Source organism: Zeugodacus cucurbitae, chromosome 4 (genome assembly GCF_028554725.1).
Source record: "Zeugodacus cucurbitae isolate PBARC_wt_2022May chromosome 4, idZeuCucr1.2, whole genome shotgun sequence".
Taxonomy (NCBI): domain Eukaryota; kingdom Metazoa; phylum Arthropoda; class Insecta; order Diptera; family Tephritidae; genus Zeugodacus; species Zeugodacus cucurbitae.
The window spans coordinates 13216637-13235938 of record NC_071669.1 but is presented as its reverse complement, the minus strand read 5'-3'; the positions used below and the strand labels follow the sequence as shown (position 1 = coordinate 13235938).

At 33.2% G+C, this 19302-nt stretch overlaps 1 protein-coding gene and 1 long non-coding RNA gene across 2 annotated transcripts in view; one reads left to right on the top strand and one right to left on the bottom strand.

Moving 5' to 3' along the window:
- Nucleotides 1-19302, bottom strand: part of LOC105220458 (Ig-like and fibronectin type-III domain-containing protein 2) — an 804343-nt gene that overhangs the window by 415234 nt on the left and 369807 nt on the right. The window lies entirely within an intron of this gene.
- LOC128921298 (uncharacterized) overlaps nt 1-19302 on the top strand; it is a 97995-nt gene that overhangs the window by 26624 nt on the left and 52069 nt on the right. The gene's annotated exons all lie outside the window — the stretch shown is intronic.

The window sequence follows — 19302 nt, the reverse complement described above, 5'->3', positions numbered from 1 at the left end:
AAGAAATGTAATACTCTTAAAATCCAGCGTCTTTCAGTCATGAAAGTACTGAAGAAATTGCCTTGTGAGCAAGTTTTGGTATGCAAAATTATATATTATGAACTGTCATACTTACAAATTAATATTTGACACACCAATGCATGCCTACAACAACAAAATTATATATTTTTGCAGATTTTTTTTTTAATAATTATTTGTTTTAAAAATATTTACTAAAATTTTTAAATTTATTTTTTTTAAATTTACTAAACTTTTAATATTTTTGAAATTTTTAGTCAGACTTGCATCGCAATGATCGATATTAGATCTTAATTTATAAGAATTTTACTATTTTATAAATACATAAAGAGTTTTATAACTATTTCTGCTTCAACTTCCATAATTAATATTGAAAATCTTTTATACTCACACATAATATTAACGCCACTTCACCAAAAATCTATTTTTCTAACTGAAAATCCTTAATAAACATTTTTAAATCATACCAAAATTCCCCAAATGCATTCATTTTATTGCAAGATTAACTTCATTCATCACGTTTTCATACAAAAGTACCCAAAACTTATTAAAACGTAGTTCATTTTTTCAATATTTACTCCAAACTCTTTCAATTCCATTAATACACAAAATTTCACTAACAAAATATATTTTCACCAAAAAATAATCAATAACTTACCCTCAACCAATACACATACTAGATCTTTCTGAAAACCCCACAATTAATCATCAATTCCACCGACAGCTTGTGTGCAGCCAAACAGCTGCTCAGCGCCAAAGAACAGAAAAGAAACTTATTAACTTCAAACAATATTTGTTTTTCAATTGTGAGCGACTTAAGTGACCATTAATCTACATAAGATTTTAAGAACATTCAACGAAAACATATTTCATTGACAAATATTGACTCACAGTTCACTGGCTACCATGAGCAATAAGTCGATTTATTATTTTAGCCGCGTCCGTGTTGGTCAGCCAGTACGTATGAGTGATTTTTCGGTATTTATGTGTCAGCTTATCTAACAATTTGTTGTTATTTACTTTTATATTAGTAGTAGTGCAACAAGATACAGATATTAGTATAACAATACATGAAGCTTGCAAATTGTGGAATGCTCTGAGGTTTTTGCATAAATAATTTTGTGGATATAAATATATGTAAACTTGTATATACTTACATATATAATTTTGATTTTGTGCTAAATTGTTGCTAAATTGTTCAAATTAAATGGATTGATACATTGTTCACAGATTTAAATGCAAATTGGAACTTGCAATATATTTTCATTACTGAAATTATTATTTCGAGCGATGAAAGTTTACTTACGTGCATGTAGCTGGGAGCAGCTCTTATTTTATTTTCATGCTATAATATTTGAGAAAATTATTTCTCAAAACTTATATATGGTCTTAATCTAGTTTTTTTTTAAGTTTGGATACATTGTCATCGTCTCTTAGCTGAGTATGCGTGTGTTCAAAAAATAACGATAATTTTCGTTTTTTGATAAAATATTTATTTTTTTCTCTTCTATTTTTATACCTGTCTTATAGTTGCAGGAAGTCATAAAATTAGCGCACAATTTAATTAAAACTATTATAATTGCAAATTATAGGCTATCATCAGCTTTTCTTTTTAATTCCGCTTAATGCACGCCTTCACTGCATTTTTTTACTATTTATTCTGCTTTCTCATTACTGCCACTGCGCTTTTCGGTTATTTAAGCCGGTCGCAAACTTTAAAAGCTGCCATCAACGCCTCGCTTGTTGACCAGCGCGCTTCCCCATCCAAACTCCGCACTGACCCACCCACCAGCCTAGCCGACTGCATTTTTCAGTTGCACTCTTGCACTGCTTTTCTTATTAAACTAATTTTCGCTCGGCGCAACTTTTTATCGTCTTGTATTTTTTAATGAATTTTCTTTAATTTGCCTATGGAGCGAAGTAGCGGTGCAGTTGCCGCCGGTTTTTATTTTATTTTTGTTGTTATTTTCATTTTTATTTTATTTTTTATTCTATTTAATTTTTGTTTTTGTTATTTTCTCTCTTCAAAGTTCAACTAAATGAACGTGGAATAATTTTACCGGACATAGCGGCGTGATTTAGCTAACTAACGGCAGGCAGGAAGTATACGTTCTCTGCAAATATGGTCCAACAAGTTTTGGGAGCGCAGGTGGTGCTGGTGGCGAGAGGCGTCTAGTGCGGAAGGAAACTATAAAAAATGTTGCACTTTCAAGGCAGCCATAGCAGTTTGGTTGAATAGTTTCGTCGTTAGTGGCTGTTGAAGTGGGTAGCAAAAAGAGTGAGAGTGAAAGAGTGAGAGATGGTGCGAGTAGGGTAATAGTTGCATATGCTTGCCGCGGTGCTGCCTTTGTAAGAAGTTGAATTTGAATCAGGCGCTATATAAACTTTCAAGAAGCAATTTGCATATTAAAGTAACTGGATAAGCTAGTGAAATATCGATATAAAAGCACGATAAGAGATATTATCATTGCTTTTTTATTGAGTTTTGCAAGCTTAGTAAGCAGTTCGATTTTTTTCGAAAATAGACGCAAGCTTATAGTTCCTAATGCTTCTTAAACTGCTCATACTATTATTGCTAAGTGGTTAAGTTCTAAGCTCTCAAAGCATGAGCAAGCAGTAATCATATATAGACTGCAGAGTTCTGATGGCTAGTCAAATTTTTTACAACTACCGTAACATTCTATAATTGCCTCAGAATCAGTGCTATAGGGAGCCCAGTAAGTGAGTAAGTGAGTTTCCAATATTTTTTTTTTTGTTTTGGTTGTAGTTGCTTCAGCAGAAAACTTTCTCCAAAAATTTTGAGAATTGCTGAGGACATTGACAATGTTAAAAATAAATTTCTTAGTCATTCTTCTGACCTCTGTAGGTTACAGTTACGACCAAATTACCAACTTTATAGGTCTCACTGAGCTTCCTTGGACAAAAATTTAATAAATATTAAATTATTACTTAAAAGTTTTACCAATCACAGTAAATCTCCCAAGTTATATCCTCAATGTGCTATTTTCCTCGTTTTAATTTATTACAACAACTATACCCATATGTACATATGTGTAGATATATCTTGCAACAACTATACCCATATGTACATATGTGTAGACATATCTTGCGTTCATGTGCACTTCACTTAATTCCAATTTTCGTTAACCCATATTTGCGAAAGCTGCTTAAGAAGCAGATGAAGGTAGAGTAAGCATAAAAAACAACAAAAACAAGAAAATTTTTCAGGTACTGCAGCGCGAAAAATAGCTTTAATGGAGTAAATAAAATCTAACCGAATTTCAGCAGAAAATTTGCGTAAATGGCAAGAGCAGGTGCTACAATAACAACAGCAGCGACGGTGTATGCATATGCTTATATAATTTTCTATAGCAACATATGCATGAATGTATGTCTACGTGTGTTTGCATTTTAATGGTGGCGCAATGCAACGAAAATGTGTTAAACAAGTTTAGTTCGTCGATTGTTTGTTTGCGTTTTGCCACTTAAGAAGTTGAAAGGTAAGTAAAACTTGAGCAGGGACTTGGCAGTAGGTATCCTTAGGTGTATGTGTGAGATTACTTAGGTAAAACGCGTTTTAAATATGCACAGCCACTCAAGCATGCAAAAATATACATTCACATATATATGAAGCACTAACCTACTCTCATATATGCATACTTCAGCATCCTTGCTCCACACTGAAGTATATGTGTTCTTGTCTATAGGTTAGTAGTTGTCTAACCATACGCTAAATTTAGCGCCATTGGCACCTACTTAGCTTCTTCGTCGTGCCGTACCTCTATAGCCTCCGTTGGCAAGGCAGCACAAATCTTACTTATCTTAGTGTATAGTCTACATTCATGCGTTGGCTCATCTCACCTTCGCCTCAACGGCTTGTTGACTTTCATTTAAGCAGTTAAGTTTTCGCGTTGCGCTTGCCGGTATTTTCACCAATAAATTTGTTTGCTGTTAGTACTCAAGCAAGCAAACATATGTAAAATATGCAAGTAGAAGGGAGATGCTCTCATATATTTACATATACATATGTATTTCCACATACTCTTCTTTATTATATATTCTCACACATATGTGCACTTCTTCATCGTTCGAGTGCTTCCCTTGCTTTCTTGTTAACATTTTGTTTACGTATGCCCGTGTATTAGTTGACTAAGCTATTCAAATTAATGAGTACTTAAGTGCAAAGCAACCACTAAACTTTATAAAATTGCATGCATAAAAATATTCAGAAAGAAGAGAAAAGAGGAGTATTACTTATATAAATATAATCTTGCATTCATTCTTATATATTTAAATTTGTGTAAATTGATTTATGTACAAAAACTTATAATATCTAAGAATAATAATAGTGAAAGTTGAATTAGGGAAAGGAAGTAGTATTTGAAACCTTATCTATGTAGTCAAATATGATGTAGGCAGTTGGTTTTATTTATTTATTTACAGCAATTGTTGTTAATCTTTCTTTATATGTGTGACTGTAAGTAAGCATATTTCTTTCATTTCATTTTTTGACCTGCCAGTTCTCCCCACTTGCCTTGCATAATTAAAATACCAAATTTTATTATCAGTATTTCTACAAGCATAAGCTCTATGTGCTTGAGAAAGGGTTATACCAGTATATATATGTAGATATATGGGTTTATGTGTTATATAAGTTAAGCTATTTGACTTTGTACACTTGTATATGCACTCATTGGCACTGACTCGTCTATGCGTGAAATCACTTGAATTTAAACAAGCACACAATACTCGCATCTTCCATTTCATTTGCTTTCAGGCATAAGTAATAAAACTATCTCGAATATAAAGGTATACAATATAGTATAGACATACATACATATACATATGTACGCATTAAATTGCTTATTCATGCTCATATCCAATATACATTTATTTATATTTTGAACAATTTTCTGCAGCAATTTGATAATCTTTCGAAAATCCCGTTATTGAAAACTATATAATCGCTTAAATATCTTAAGTGTCTGCATATTCACACACAAATACATACATAAGTATCTGTGTGGTGGGTGAGTTTGGTTAAAGTTGAATTTATCTGGTGTTGTAGTAAATAAAACTTGTGGATTAACTTTTGTGTGAAGAAATAAATGAAATTTCGGAAATATTTATAATATCCTGACGAATTGGTGAGGCATGTGCGTATGTACATACATGCCGACATAATTGCTTTAAGGAAGAAAACATAAATTCTTTGCACACTGTGGAGCCACATTTTTCTGGTTTGTGTGCAGATTAGAGTTTGAACAGTTATGAAAGGTGTAAAAATGCCCCTTCCTTTGGTTCTTTATGGATTAATGGTTTTTTTTAAAAAAGTGAGCAGAAAGTGTATTAGTATGAGTGTAACATAATTTTTGGCGCCTGCCATTTACGTATATTATTTTTCAATGCTACAAATATTTTACAAAATATCTTACCACATCCTTGAACCACTAAGTTCTGATTTAGTTCGTAACAAGATTGTGGGCTCAATAAAGCTTCATACTTGTATTCCCGAAGAAATTGATTTTTCGATATATATTTTTGATGATTTCTTTCATATATGTTTGATGATTCAATAAATCTCAATTTTTGGGTGTACTCTAGAGTTCGTTCTGTTCATATGAGAAGCCAAACTTACTACTAACTAAAGTTCATAATAAAATATACATATCGATTTGCTCTAACGTCTAAAACTATGCAACTAAAAATTATATAATTATTGTTTATCCAGCTTAAGAGCTATGATATACCAAAATCTCTGATCGGTGTCCTCAAGGAGGAGATTTGTAATTGTTGTATTACCAATCTAAGCTTAACGCCTAAAACTATGCAATTAAATTTGCGAGAAGCTCAGTTTTTGGGTTTCGTATTACAACTAAACCCTCTGAAGTAACTAATAAAATAATTCTGTGGTGTTTGTTCATGTATCATCACTCAACTCAATATTCGAGTTAGCTAATTTTATAATCTACAACGCCTAAAGCTAGTATATAGCTTGGTCTGGTGAGATATTCAATATTTATATATCTTGATTTCATATTTGACGTCTAAAACTATATATTAAAAATTAAAATATTCGAATTCCAAGCACCTCAAAGAGCTTCCACATATATTGTGATTAACGGTAAAAATAAAGATGAAATTAATATAAAAATTTAATTTGCATAATCTCATTATTAACGTACCAAAAAAAATTCAGCAATTTTAATAAAAATATTTCATTTTTCACGGCAGGGCACATACACACAAAGGCCTCTGATAAAAGGATTCACTCACTTGAAGTGGCCTACGAACAATGGGTAAAAGAGCACTTATGAATATCATAGAGAAGGCACTCTTTGCATGCCACTACAGTGTGGCCTCACTTTACGCTCTTCATTTGCTCACTTCGTGCGCTCCACATGCCGGCGGGGCCACTTTGTAGCCAATAGCGTTAACATACACAGATAAATACACCTGCATTCATATTTATAGACAACCAAAAAGTGCATGAATCCTTTCGCATACGCCTTCAACTACTGTCAACCGGCATGTGAGCCCTCTCACATTCATATCATCTGAGTGTCTGTCCGTGTTGGTGTGTCACCTCAACGCTTCAACACGTTGCTCCGTCCGTACATATGTATATATAAATTCACAAAACGAGGCGGAAACTGCGCCATATTGTCTGTAAGCCATTATTGTCGCACAAAGGGAAAAAGTGTTAAAATCCACCTCCGTGTTTTAAATGAGCATTACAGTGTTGGCTAGGCACAGCGAAAGGTGTACGGGGAGAGGGAGGTGTAGGAGCTGCTGGTACAGTGCACAACGCTCTGTGTTACAGCTTTGCTGTTCACGGTAGTGGCAACACGCTGTTCCGGTATCGCAGTCACTTGTAGGCGTCGACATTGCAAAAATACAATCACTGCTGCTGCTGTTGCTGCGGTCCATGTTTTTGCTGCGTTTTCTTTTCACATTTTGCTTCATGCAAGCGAACGTGTATTAATAGTTGTGCGGGAGAAGGGGTGTGGAGAATAATCAGATATTCTTTTTTTGCCACAAAATAGAAGTATGGAATTGAAGTATGCTGATAATTTCGGCAGGATTGTGTGTGAAATTTCCTTTACTAAAATACTAGATGTTACTTTGGGAAAACTATATCTCTCTTTATATGGACAGAATGTCAAAGTTTTTTTTAAGGTTAAAGTATCTCATTTATAAAAAAATTAATTAACAAACTAATTAACAAACCAAAAAAGTGGGAAAGCTTTCATGCGCATTTAAGTCGAAAGCTCTGATCAGAAAGCTTACACTTTAGTATGAAAACACAATTATTTATTTCAGATTTTAGGGGTTACTCTTCTGAACTCATTTCCATTCAATCAAAAACCATATTCCAGCAAAAATAAATGGTATTACACACAATGCTGATCGGACTCTGCCAAATTCGATCATTGTTTAAGTACATATTTTCATAATAAATGTGAAAGTTCAGTAAATGTCTGATTCATTGATAATATTATTCGATTCGACAATACGATCGAATTTTTAATTATTATGGCAATCTACGTCAATCAGACTTAATGGATATATTGTATGTGAAGTACTTTATAATACTGTCGAATGCGAATGGAATAGATGAGTCTAGCTAGGATCACTGTTAGTTCACAATTATTACATTCTCTCTCCAAAGTGATTATTTGTATATCTGGTGAGAATCGATCTCATCCTAAGTTTAATTCGAAAGGAAAGTCGAAAGAACGCCAGAACGAAAGCAGTAGCACATAATCCATTATTATCTTCAATTCCCTCTTCACCAAAAGTAAATCCTCTGATCATTCTCCTATCCAAAAGTGCTCTATTTTTACCTCTTATCACATTAGATCTTTTCATCAAGTTTTTGAACTGAACTCGAGACTGCTATCGTTTTACTCCATTAAGAATGAATAATTATATCAGAGAGAGGGCTTCTCATGCTTTTGGATTAACGGTTAGTCCGAACTGAACTTTTCAGCATCATGTACTGAACCTTTCCAAGATCATTATGTAGGAAGGTTTATTTCACTTTTGGAGGCTTGTTTGAAAATTTCTCTTTATATTATGGGTAAGATTTCGGAAAATAAAAATATCATCGCTTTTATTATTTTAACGAAAAATACCTCGGTAGTCTATTTGTAATAGCCCTTTAAATAATTTGTTATTATCCCATCTCAAATCGCATCATATCGTTTTAACTTATCGAAGGAATAACTAGAATTTTTCATGTGAAAAACAGAAATTATCCTCCGTAGCTATGCGAATTATGCTGATAAAGTCGACGTTAATCCCATTATATCCATCAGCTGCTTATACTTGTATCCTCGCAAAAATGTGATTCACTCCCGTTATGTGTGTCGCTTTAATGAACCATCGCGGAAGAGTGTGATTTTTTTTATCATCGTCTACCTCTCCATTATAATCATAGCCATCATTGCGAGTCATCATGAGCATCATCAATTTGCTATTTATGCGCCGGCAAGAGCAAACCGAAAATGGCTACCACGACACTTCCAATACGAGCGCACAGGCACAGGTTGGTTGGTGTCAAAAAGGTGCGAATGCTGAATGAATTAGGAGAGCAACGTATAATTGAGTGACGGTGAGGAAATTTTCGCACACGGCGAAATAAACAAAAAATGCTGCCAACCGCAGCAGGAGCAAGTCGCAGCAACTGCAATATGCACAGCGGCAGTTGCTAATACTCGAATATACGGTTATATCTACAGATCTATATTCATGTTTGTAGGTGATTGTATACATGTGTAAGTGTGTGTGGAGTTAAACACTATCACTAAGTGCAAATGCAAACAGCTAAGCGCAAATATTCAGGCAAAATGCCAGCAGGTGGGCTAAGAGCACTCGAAATTCATCGTCTTGTGTATGGGCACTAATACATATGTGCCACCTATATATGCATATGGAGCGACAGTTAGGTGTATTTGTTTATATGTGTACACTTATTCGCATAACTACCCAGAAAGAATTATTAAAATACCTAAGGAAAAAATAAAATCCCACCGGAATCGGCCATCATATAATCTCTTTAGAATATTATGATAATAGCGCCATCTGGCGTATCTTGAAAATTTTGGGTCTAGGTCTTGGAAACTATTCAAGCGAATCAATCCACCAAATGTTATCGACAGCAGTTCAAAAACAATTTATTTCCTGCCGGGCTTATACATTTGTTTCTGCACATACTTTAAGTGTTTGAGAACGCCACTAATACATACCGCTACCTTTCCCATATGTACCCTAAAAGCGCATCCGTCTCTACTCCACCTTTCAACTTACATCTCCTAAACTGATAGTTATACATGTGTTTGCTTTTTAGATTTGCTTTGTGGCTTAATAGTGTTCATGCTGTTGTTATTGTTTTTCAGTGGAAGCTCAACTCTCTCTCAACTTTTTTGTGAAAACAGTGGATTTCATTCTAAAAAACGTTTCAGTTTTACATAAAGTTGCTTATCATCGGATTTTGTCGTGTTAGCGTTGGCTTTCTGTCTGTTTGAATACTCTCACACTCCCAAGCACCGCATTTTGTTGTCCTCCTTTTCTACATACACAATTGACATCTGTGGTATATGTTGAGTGACTTATGGAAAATATGTTTAGTCGTGTCCATTTGTGCTTTAAATATTATATACGGTTAAACCTTAAAAAGGGATTGCGTTTTGGTATGTTGTGTTGCACAGAGTGAGGTTATGTTTTATTTAAAGTGCTTAAATTGATTTGGGAATTATGTAATGGTTAAGTTTATGACTATTTACTGGTAATGGTTAATATTATTTCTTTTTCAATTAAATGAAGATACGATTTCTTAAAATTTACATTTAGTGTTGGGGTTGCCTACTTGTTCGAGAGATCGAGGCATGCTACTAAAAGCAAAATTATTCTCTTGATAGAAATCCAATTTCTAAAAAATAACCCATAAATGTTTTTTACACAATATCTAATTTTACTATTTGATTAGGATTCTATGACCTAAAGAGTGCTGGGAACCGACAATTATAAAATGTCAAACCTAAATTGCTCCCAGATTAATAGAACATATGTCATACATATTTGAAGGAGACTTTCACAAGTTTTCGAATGAAAAAGTTTTGCCTAATATCACTTGCTTCAAGAGAATATACTAATAGAATAACTCTCCTACTACTAGGCTGAAAATCTTTAAACGGATGATATTGTAATTAAACCATAATTCTTCATTTTCTATTCATAAATTTTTGAATATCTTACTCCTGAAGCTTAATATAATTCCGTTGAGTTTTAGTTGTATTTGTCGACTTTCTAGAACGAAATTTTATGACAAGCTATGAAAATGTCCTGCAATAAACTATTTGCGTCTAAAAATAAAATTTAGTAGATCTAAGTGCCTTCAAAACATGTGTAAGTTGGGATCTAAGACCAAATCATCAAAGAAGCAGATCTAGTACGAGGGCGGTCTGTAAAGTAATGAGAATACAAAAGAGTAATGACATGTTTTGAATAAATTACGATTATTTATTATCTTGGCTCAGACGAATCTAGTTAAATAATGTAGGTCACATCTTTTTAATTCCAAAACACCGTGGTCATCAGCTCTAAGACAGTCCTTTTCGGAGCAATTTCGGCAGTGGAAGTCCACTATTTCGACTATGTATGCCAGTGGAGCCTCGTTTCGTTGACAGTCATGAAACGATGCAGAAACTGTAGTAAATAAGCCTGAGGTCAAATCTCCATAAATTCCCCAAAAAAATATTATATAATGGCCAGCCAACAACAAAAATGGCCACTAAAATTTTAACAGCTGACCATTAAAAGATTTTCCCGCATTTTTCATTTAATTTACATTTTGATTGGGGAGCTTTGGTGCCTTTTGTTTTTGCTGGCTTGTATATTATGCACACACTGAACGCCGGCGGAATTTTTTATAGGCAAAATTTTAATTAAATTTAAGTTTAATAACATTTTAACAGACCAAACACGAGCACACACACAGAGGAGATAGCTCTAAAAATCGAAAGTACGTGTGTATGGGCTTAAGAAGAGGCGTCACACTGGATTCAAAACTGACTGAGTCAGCCAAAAGTGATTAAGCAATGAAATTTATTACCGCCCAACAAAAACCAGCTACGCAGAGAGAACAACTAAAGCAAAGAGCTTCAAGTTGCGACTATAAGCTGCAGACGCTGAAAAGAAGCAAGGCAAGAGCATAAGTAAGTACAACTATATGTATACTAACTAAAGAGAGTGTGTATAAGTTCGTATGAGTTTAAAAAAGAAGATAGCTAGCGCGTGGAAGAGCAGCTTGCCTTGCCTTGCTGTGGTGTGGTCAAACTGACTGAACAGCGTGGTAAGTGAATCAGGCCATTTGAATAAGCCGCAACGGCGGTGGCGACGACTTCGGCTACTTTGGCGACCACCGAAAAGGAAAATCACACACTCGTAATGGGAAATTATGAGGCGGGAAAACCTCAAGCGAGAGTTAATGGCATCAGCAAATGTCAAGCAGAATTGCGGATATTCGTAACGGTAGTGGAAGTGAATTTAAAGTTTCACAAGGAGTGAAGTTGTGTGACTGTATGAATAGGCTTCGGATGGAAGTGAGAATGTAACATATGAAGATATACCACATATATAAATAAATATTTGTGTGGAGTAGTGTTCAAAAAATAACAGGAACTTTCGTTTTTTCAAAAAAAAATATATATTCATTTTTCTACATTAATGTTGTCGCCTACAAAATAGTTCCCATTCAATATTATGCACTTATGCATTCTGTCAATCGTCGGTACTCATCTTAGACTCGGTTTTTGGGATAGCCTTTGACTCCTTCAGCGATTTCTCATAAGCTTGTGTGTGCTTTTAAAAACGAAAAACGCCAAGCTCTTAAAGATACCTCGAACCCTTTTCAAATTCCCATTATTTTTTGAACACACCACATATGACGCTTTAAGGCACTTTACCGCAAGTGAAAGGAAGAAATGAATGACCCAGCTTAATATAGCCATCAGGCAAAGACGTAGGCTTAACACGGGCGACAAACATGATTTAGTTGATCTAACAAACATAAATACAAAAGTTTTTACCAACATAATATGTACTATGTGGCATGCGACAATCCCTTGCGATAAAAAGTCATGCACACAACCAAACAACCACACACCCGCTACTAGCCCTCTTCTCACCTCTCCTCCACGCTCTTTTTAAGCCTCAACACCGTGTTGAGATTTATTGACTACCCAACGGACAGACAGGAAATTTAATTTTGAGTATGTGGCAGTCATTTAATGGTGATATGTGGCATGTGTGCGTGTGTAGCGCTCTATATTCAATTTTATTAAGCACACATACATTGTTGTTGTTTGTTGGTGGTAGTCGTTAAGGGACAAGTATGTAACGGGAATGCTATTGCATGCCGGTTTATTTGTACTATTGTCATCGGGTGTGTGAGTAGCGTGGCGTTAACTTTTCTTAGTCGTGTTTATATGGTTAACGTGCGGCCAATGCAAAAGGTTAAGTGTCAGTTAAAAGGTTAACAAGATATTTAAATATGTGCAGTCACTTTGTATTTGATGGCCCATAACACTTAGCCACAAAGTGTGTGCGTAACGACTATTACGTGGTAATGTGATTGAATTCAGTTTGAGGGGGTTTAATTTAATGTTATCTTCTACTAAACGGGAAATTTTTATATTATAAATAATTAGGGAACAGTAAAATTCATTTTCGGGTCACAGATTTTTATATATTGATAAATAAATATGAAAGCTATTAAAAGAGTACTGGTATTATTGACTGCAACTGAAAGAAGAAAAGTATTAATGTGGACAAATCGACTCATTATACTGTATCAATATGCTTAATATCCCAACCTTCATAGGTTTTGAATGCTAATCTTAATTTTTCCATACACTCTCAATGTAAATATTGGTTGAAATTAAAAAAAAATCACATGAAAAAAAAACAAAATAATTTGATGGAATAATGCCAAATTATCAAAGACTGATATATATTAGAATCCGTTCCGGTTCCGTAAGATCGAATGTAATGCGCACGGTTTCAGAAGATTTATAATCCTTCCTTTGAATCTCTCAGAACATCTTTAAAGTTTGATAATTTCTTTTCCTTTCTATACATTTCCTTTGTTCCTTCTGTTCCTTTTTTCTGTTCTGTTCTGGAAGGATTGCATCTGCGAGTCCATATACCTTTTTTATATTAATAGTACTCTTACGAACCTGTTTCTCTTATTACTGGGTAGTCTTTCACCTGCTGCTTGTTCCTTTTTTTTTTTTTTTTTTTTTAATTTCCAAACCATTACCGCCAATAGCAAACAAATTAATTTACAATTTCACTTAGAAATCAATCCTGGTCGGATATTCACGAAATTCTTTAGTATGACTCACTCAACTATAAAGCTGAAACTGTTCCAGGTAGTGTAAGGTAAGATTAGTAGATAAAGCTTTTAGTGGGACTCTTTTGCAATTATATTATATAATACTCTATATATGTCAGATCGTTATAAATTTAAAAAATATGATTTAGAACTGAGGGGCATTCCCGTCCAGCCTGACTACATTCTTCGAATGTAGTTAAAGATGAGCGTTATCTACTCTTTGCGTGATATCATAGACTCGCTTATAGTGTCCTATAGTCGGTAACTTCCTGGCCACTTTATGTGCTATTGGGTCCAGCGCAGAAATAAGGTGCGAATTATGATATTTTAGTTCGATCTGTATTTTATCTAAAATTAATTCAACTTTTTCCGCCATAGCTGCAATTACAAATTTCCCATTATTTTTTTCTATTGAGTCCACTTTGACTTTCCATCACATCCCACATATGTTACTCATACGCCCCATCACTCCATAGTACTCACCTCGTTCACTTAGTCAGTTACTTGAAAGAAAAAAAAAACAATCCGAATATCTTGCAAATGAATTTTTACATTTATTATCGTTCGTTGATTTGTACATTTCTAAGCAAATGCTTGTTTTACTTCTTAATTGCGCGCACACGCGCATATGAATATACACCTTAACGGTGTGTGTGTGAAAATTTACAACTAAAATTAAATCGCAACAAATTAAATGTATTCACACATGAAAGTAAATTAAGGAATATATAAGCAAACACCACCATTTAAAATAAGTATATAACAAAAACAACAAACAAAGTATTTGTGTGCATTGCAAGTTAATATGGTTAGCTCACGCGAAGACCTTGAATTGTATGACGGCGGCAAGAGCCGCAAAAATTACAATTCATTTATAAAACAACATATGAAGAACAGCAGCTACAAGTGCAAGGAACTCAAATGGCGAAAGCATTGCGTTAGCGTCGGCGGGTCCCTTTGAATTATAGGTATAGGCTAATATTGGCCTTCAAAGATTGGAAAAATGTCAGGCATTCATGCTTTAAAGGAAAATAAGTCGAAGGGAACAAAGGGAATTCTGTTATTGAGTAGAGTGGGCAACTTTGTTTGAGTTTCACATTAGGGGTGTTCAAATATATTTTCGGAACAATTTTTTTTTTATTCTATTCTCATGATAAAATTGTTGTTCAATGCTCAAAATTACATAAAAAGAGTCTAAACAAAAAATTAAAAAAAAAATAATAACTGTATTTCATTGGAAATAACTATTATTTTATAGAAAAAATACTTTGGAACATCCCTAATATGCATAAACCAAAATTCACCGCTCGTTTTTGCTCGCTCTTATGGCAGCTGCCAAGCGTTCAATCATTGCTAGGTGATTAGTGCTACCGTTTCGCTTCCATTTACATTCTTTCGCCGCTTTACTAGCCTCCTGTTGTTGCTGCTGTTGTTCATAGGTACCTAACTATTGCTTGAAAAAATGTATATCGAACCACCTCTGCCACCCAATTACCTGCCGTCCAGCACTTAAGCTTTCACTTGTTTTTTAATTGCTCCGCTGCTCACGCTCACTATTCGCTTGCTTTTAGCTATCACCTCTTCCTTGACTACGCGCTGCTGTTGCCCACTGCCGATGCTAGCAAGACTAATGGCCATTGGCGCTGGTAATTAAAATTCGTAGGCCTGCAATAAATAAAAACAATGAGAGCGTATGAGAAAGTGTTGGCAAAAGGCTGAAAGTGTGACAGAGAATGGAATCAAGAGTGGATGTTAGTATAAGTGTGAGGGAGGGTGACAGAAATACCAATTAAGTGAAAGTCGCGGATTTCATGGGAACGCAGAAAGCAAATTTTAAAACAAAACAATAAAGAAGACGATGAATTTAATAAGAATTCAACGTAATTGGCATGTTTATGCATGAATATTGATCAGTGGAAGAGAACTCGAGCAAAAAAATTATAAGAGTAATAAATAACTACAATTAGTTTAAAATTCGAAATTATAGATGACGAGCTTGAATGCAATATGAGTCAGAAAAAGTATGCAAGGATAAGTTAAAGACTCTTACTGATGTTTAACGGTATAAAATTAGATCAGAGGTTTTGGGAAGTATAAAAATTATTCAGATTAATGATCTTTAAAAAAAAATCTCTGGTCACTTGTCTCCAATTTAAATATTATATAAAAATATTATATAGTAAAATATTTTTAAGTAAACTTACCCACTGTACTTTAACTCGTAAAGCGTCTATATATTCCAATTTCATACGAAAGCATGACACAAAAGACCAAATACAACACATGGATATCAGTTTTGTTATATAAATATCTACAAGGAGAACAATTACAAATTTTTATATTTGAAAAATCATCAAGCTTTTACAACATCTCAAGCTTACTCACTCCAATCACATATCTATAATGTGGGTCTTTCATGAAGTCTGATCTAGCTAGTAATATGAGAAGTAGATAAGGGAGGTGACCCAGAATTAAATAACTACTATTAATAAATACTGATAATTTCCATTTCATTTTAATCTCAAGATTTCTAATGAAGGATTAAAGAAAAAAGAATGAAAATATTCAAAGATGTTCTTGTGAAAAACATTACGGAGATGATCTGTTTGATCAATTAACAATCTTATAAACAATATTGAAAATATATTCACCGGCAAACTGAAACATGTCTAACGACAAAAAGTGTCATGGGATCTATAAAACTGAAGTGTGAATGATTGATGTCACATAAGGTTCCTGAGATTTTAATCCGTAAATTATCTATTGTGAATATAAAACCCTTCTCTACATGTATGTTCTCTTCAAATATTTGTACATTTGAATTTTCTATGTCTCTCGTTGTCGAGATCTTAATATTAAGAATTCATAAACATCCAAAATTTCCTCAGTTAGAACTATCTATTCATGGCTTAGTAAAGTAACTTAGTAACTGAATATAGTTTTAATTCACATATCCACTAGATGGCAAGAGAATAAATAAAAAAAATTCTGAATATAAGAGAAGTAACACATAAGAGACGTCAATGTCTCACACCAAAACTAGAAAATGGTCGCAATTTTCTTATTTGTATGATTTTGAGACATAAAATATTTTCATAAATTTTGGCTCAAATCATCTCAATATGAGTCAATAAATATTTAATTTGTTTGGTTTAATATCGTATAAAGTTTAACCACTGTGAAAAAAAAACAAAAAATAAATTAAATTTGTAACTACCTGTTCACAGTATCACGTATATTCTAAGCCTTTTTGTTAGTTATTCCAAATTAATATGAACATATGTCCATTCAACCAAAGTCCTTTACTAATTCATGTGATTATTAGGCATGAATGCCAAGCAAATTATTGAATAAAACCTAGTGATATCAAAATAAAATAGCTGAAATGTATACAAATGCCGACAAAGTTCATACAACGAAGCATAAAATTATATTTCGTTTGTATATATTATTTGTATAGTTATATAATATACAAATGCCTGCGCATGCTAGTTATGTTAGCCATGCAAATGTTAGAAAAAGTCAGACTAAATTAATTACAAAATCCCAGAAATAACATTACTTTAGAGTCATTGTTGTCATTCACTAAGCTGCAGATTTGTTGCAAAGTGTATCCGTTTTGCTTTGTTTTTACTTACTATTTACAATTTTTATGAATTAAATGAGTTTTTGTATGTGATTGTTTTAATATATTTTTATAAATATTCTTGTTGACATAGATCTGCTTTTACGATATGATATCACTGCTTGTACTGGCTTTGTATAATGAAATCAGTTGTAACAAACAGAACAAATAAAAAATATGCAGATTTTGCTCTAATTAAATAACAAATAATACTCTGATTTAGTGATTTATACACTTGTAAATTTGATGCATACTTTTAAACAAAATTGTTAATTTATTTGAGGATAGAATATTTTTGATATTTTTCAGAATTAAAAATGAGGTTATGTTCGAAAAAAAAGAAAATATTTAGTATTGGTGTTTAATGAACTAATTCCATTTTTATTTTTTTTTATATCCCTTAAAGTCAGTCAGTCATGTCAGTTTGAGTTGTTTGTTTACATTACGGAATACTCTACTTTTTATGTCTTCATCATCAATTTGTCTGCTACCGTCTAAGCCATTTGCTAAGAATCATTTGGCTGGCTGTCAAAGTGCGACTGACTGGCATTAGTTGACATTAAAACATAATTTCAAATGCATTTGCACAAGCGCACAAATCCACAATCCCACTCATATACACTTTTATTTAATTTTGATTGCAAATATATTTATCGCATGCTAAAAAAAGTCTCATCTAACTCAAAAAAGGCTTTGTAGTTGGATCGTTTCATGCTGGCTATTTGTTCGTTTTAATTGAAGAAAGGCTATGAAATTTGAAGAAACAATAAGTGCTAAACTTGCTTTGATTTGAACATTATGGCGCTTGAGTGAAAGGATTACTAGGTAAGGAAATTAAATATTTGAAATAATCAAAAGAAGCTCTTTTGTCTTCAGTAAGCAGTATTACATTCTCGTCGATATATAGAAAAATCCTAACAAAGTTATGCAGAAAACTACTAAAAGTGCGTTATCTCTCTAACGAAAAACATCAAATTTTACGAAATAGTAGAGAAAAGCTGCAAACAGATTTTTAAAAAATATGTAGAACTGCTTGGAGTCAACCACTTTTGGGTCGAAAATCATTTCTCAGGAATTACTCGACTGATTTCAATAAAATTCGGTACATAATATGTTCTTTATAGCTTGATATTACCGCTGAACAATGAAATCGGTACACAACCATGCTACCTCTCATATAATACAATATTAAAATCCATCTGATTAGTTCACTTTTTAAGATATAGATCAACAACCAATAAAGATATCGGAATAGAACTTTATACAAATACTGTATTTGAGCTGTGACATCACTTATTGAAAAATTTTCGAAATCGGACAATAACTTTTCGTGGCTCCAGATATCGAACAAGAAGAACTCAATGCATGAGGATAATTTTATACCGAAAATATCAATAAATATCTGAGATAATTTATTGTTATTTAGAGGAAGTCTTTTTCTTCTAATAGTGTCTCAATTAGTGTGTCAAAAATTAGTGAAACTCGGTCATAACTTCCCCTAGTTTCCATATACCTATAATTAGGGCTTTCAGATATCCGTATATGTCAGTTAATATATGAGATATCATATCAAAATTAGGTGAGTATATAGTCTTGAATATTGTAGCTTGGTGGTGAAAATTGGTGAAATCGGTTTAGGAATTATCTCAGGTCATATACTATATTTAATGATTTGCGCTATTCTGGTGGGCTTTATGTCGAATATTTGGGTCATATTCTTATAATAAAATAAAATGAAATAAATAAATTGCGAGAGAATAAAATGTTCGATTATACCCCAACTTAGCGCTTCGATTTTATTCTTATAATTTTTATAGAGAAGGTAAACTTTAAAGAAGCCTCTATCGACATTAAACTCATTAAAGGTCTAATAAAAATCATTATAAACCCAGCTAGCGATTGTTTTTGGATTTTTTTATACTTTAAGTTTAAATTACTTTGTAACTCACAATTTGTTGAGCATTTAATGCTGATTCACTGTTAATTTTCTATAAATTTTTATTTTTTGTTGTTTTTTGTATTTTTCTCTTCACGCGCTTGCTGCCTAGCATACTTTTTGAAATGTTGCGTATACGCCTAAGTGTGCTAGCATCATACAAATACAAATACAATACAAATAGCAACAACAACTGCTAGCAATAAGTTTTTTGTTGTATAGGTTGTGCGTTTCTCTATTATATTTTTGCTCTTCTTAGCTAACTGTTGCTTCCACCGTTAGCTAAGCAGCGCTTTTTGTTATTTTGTTTTCATCTTTCTTTCT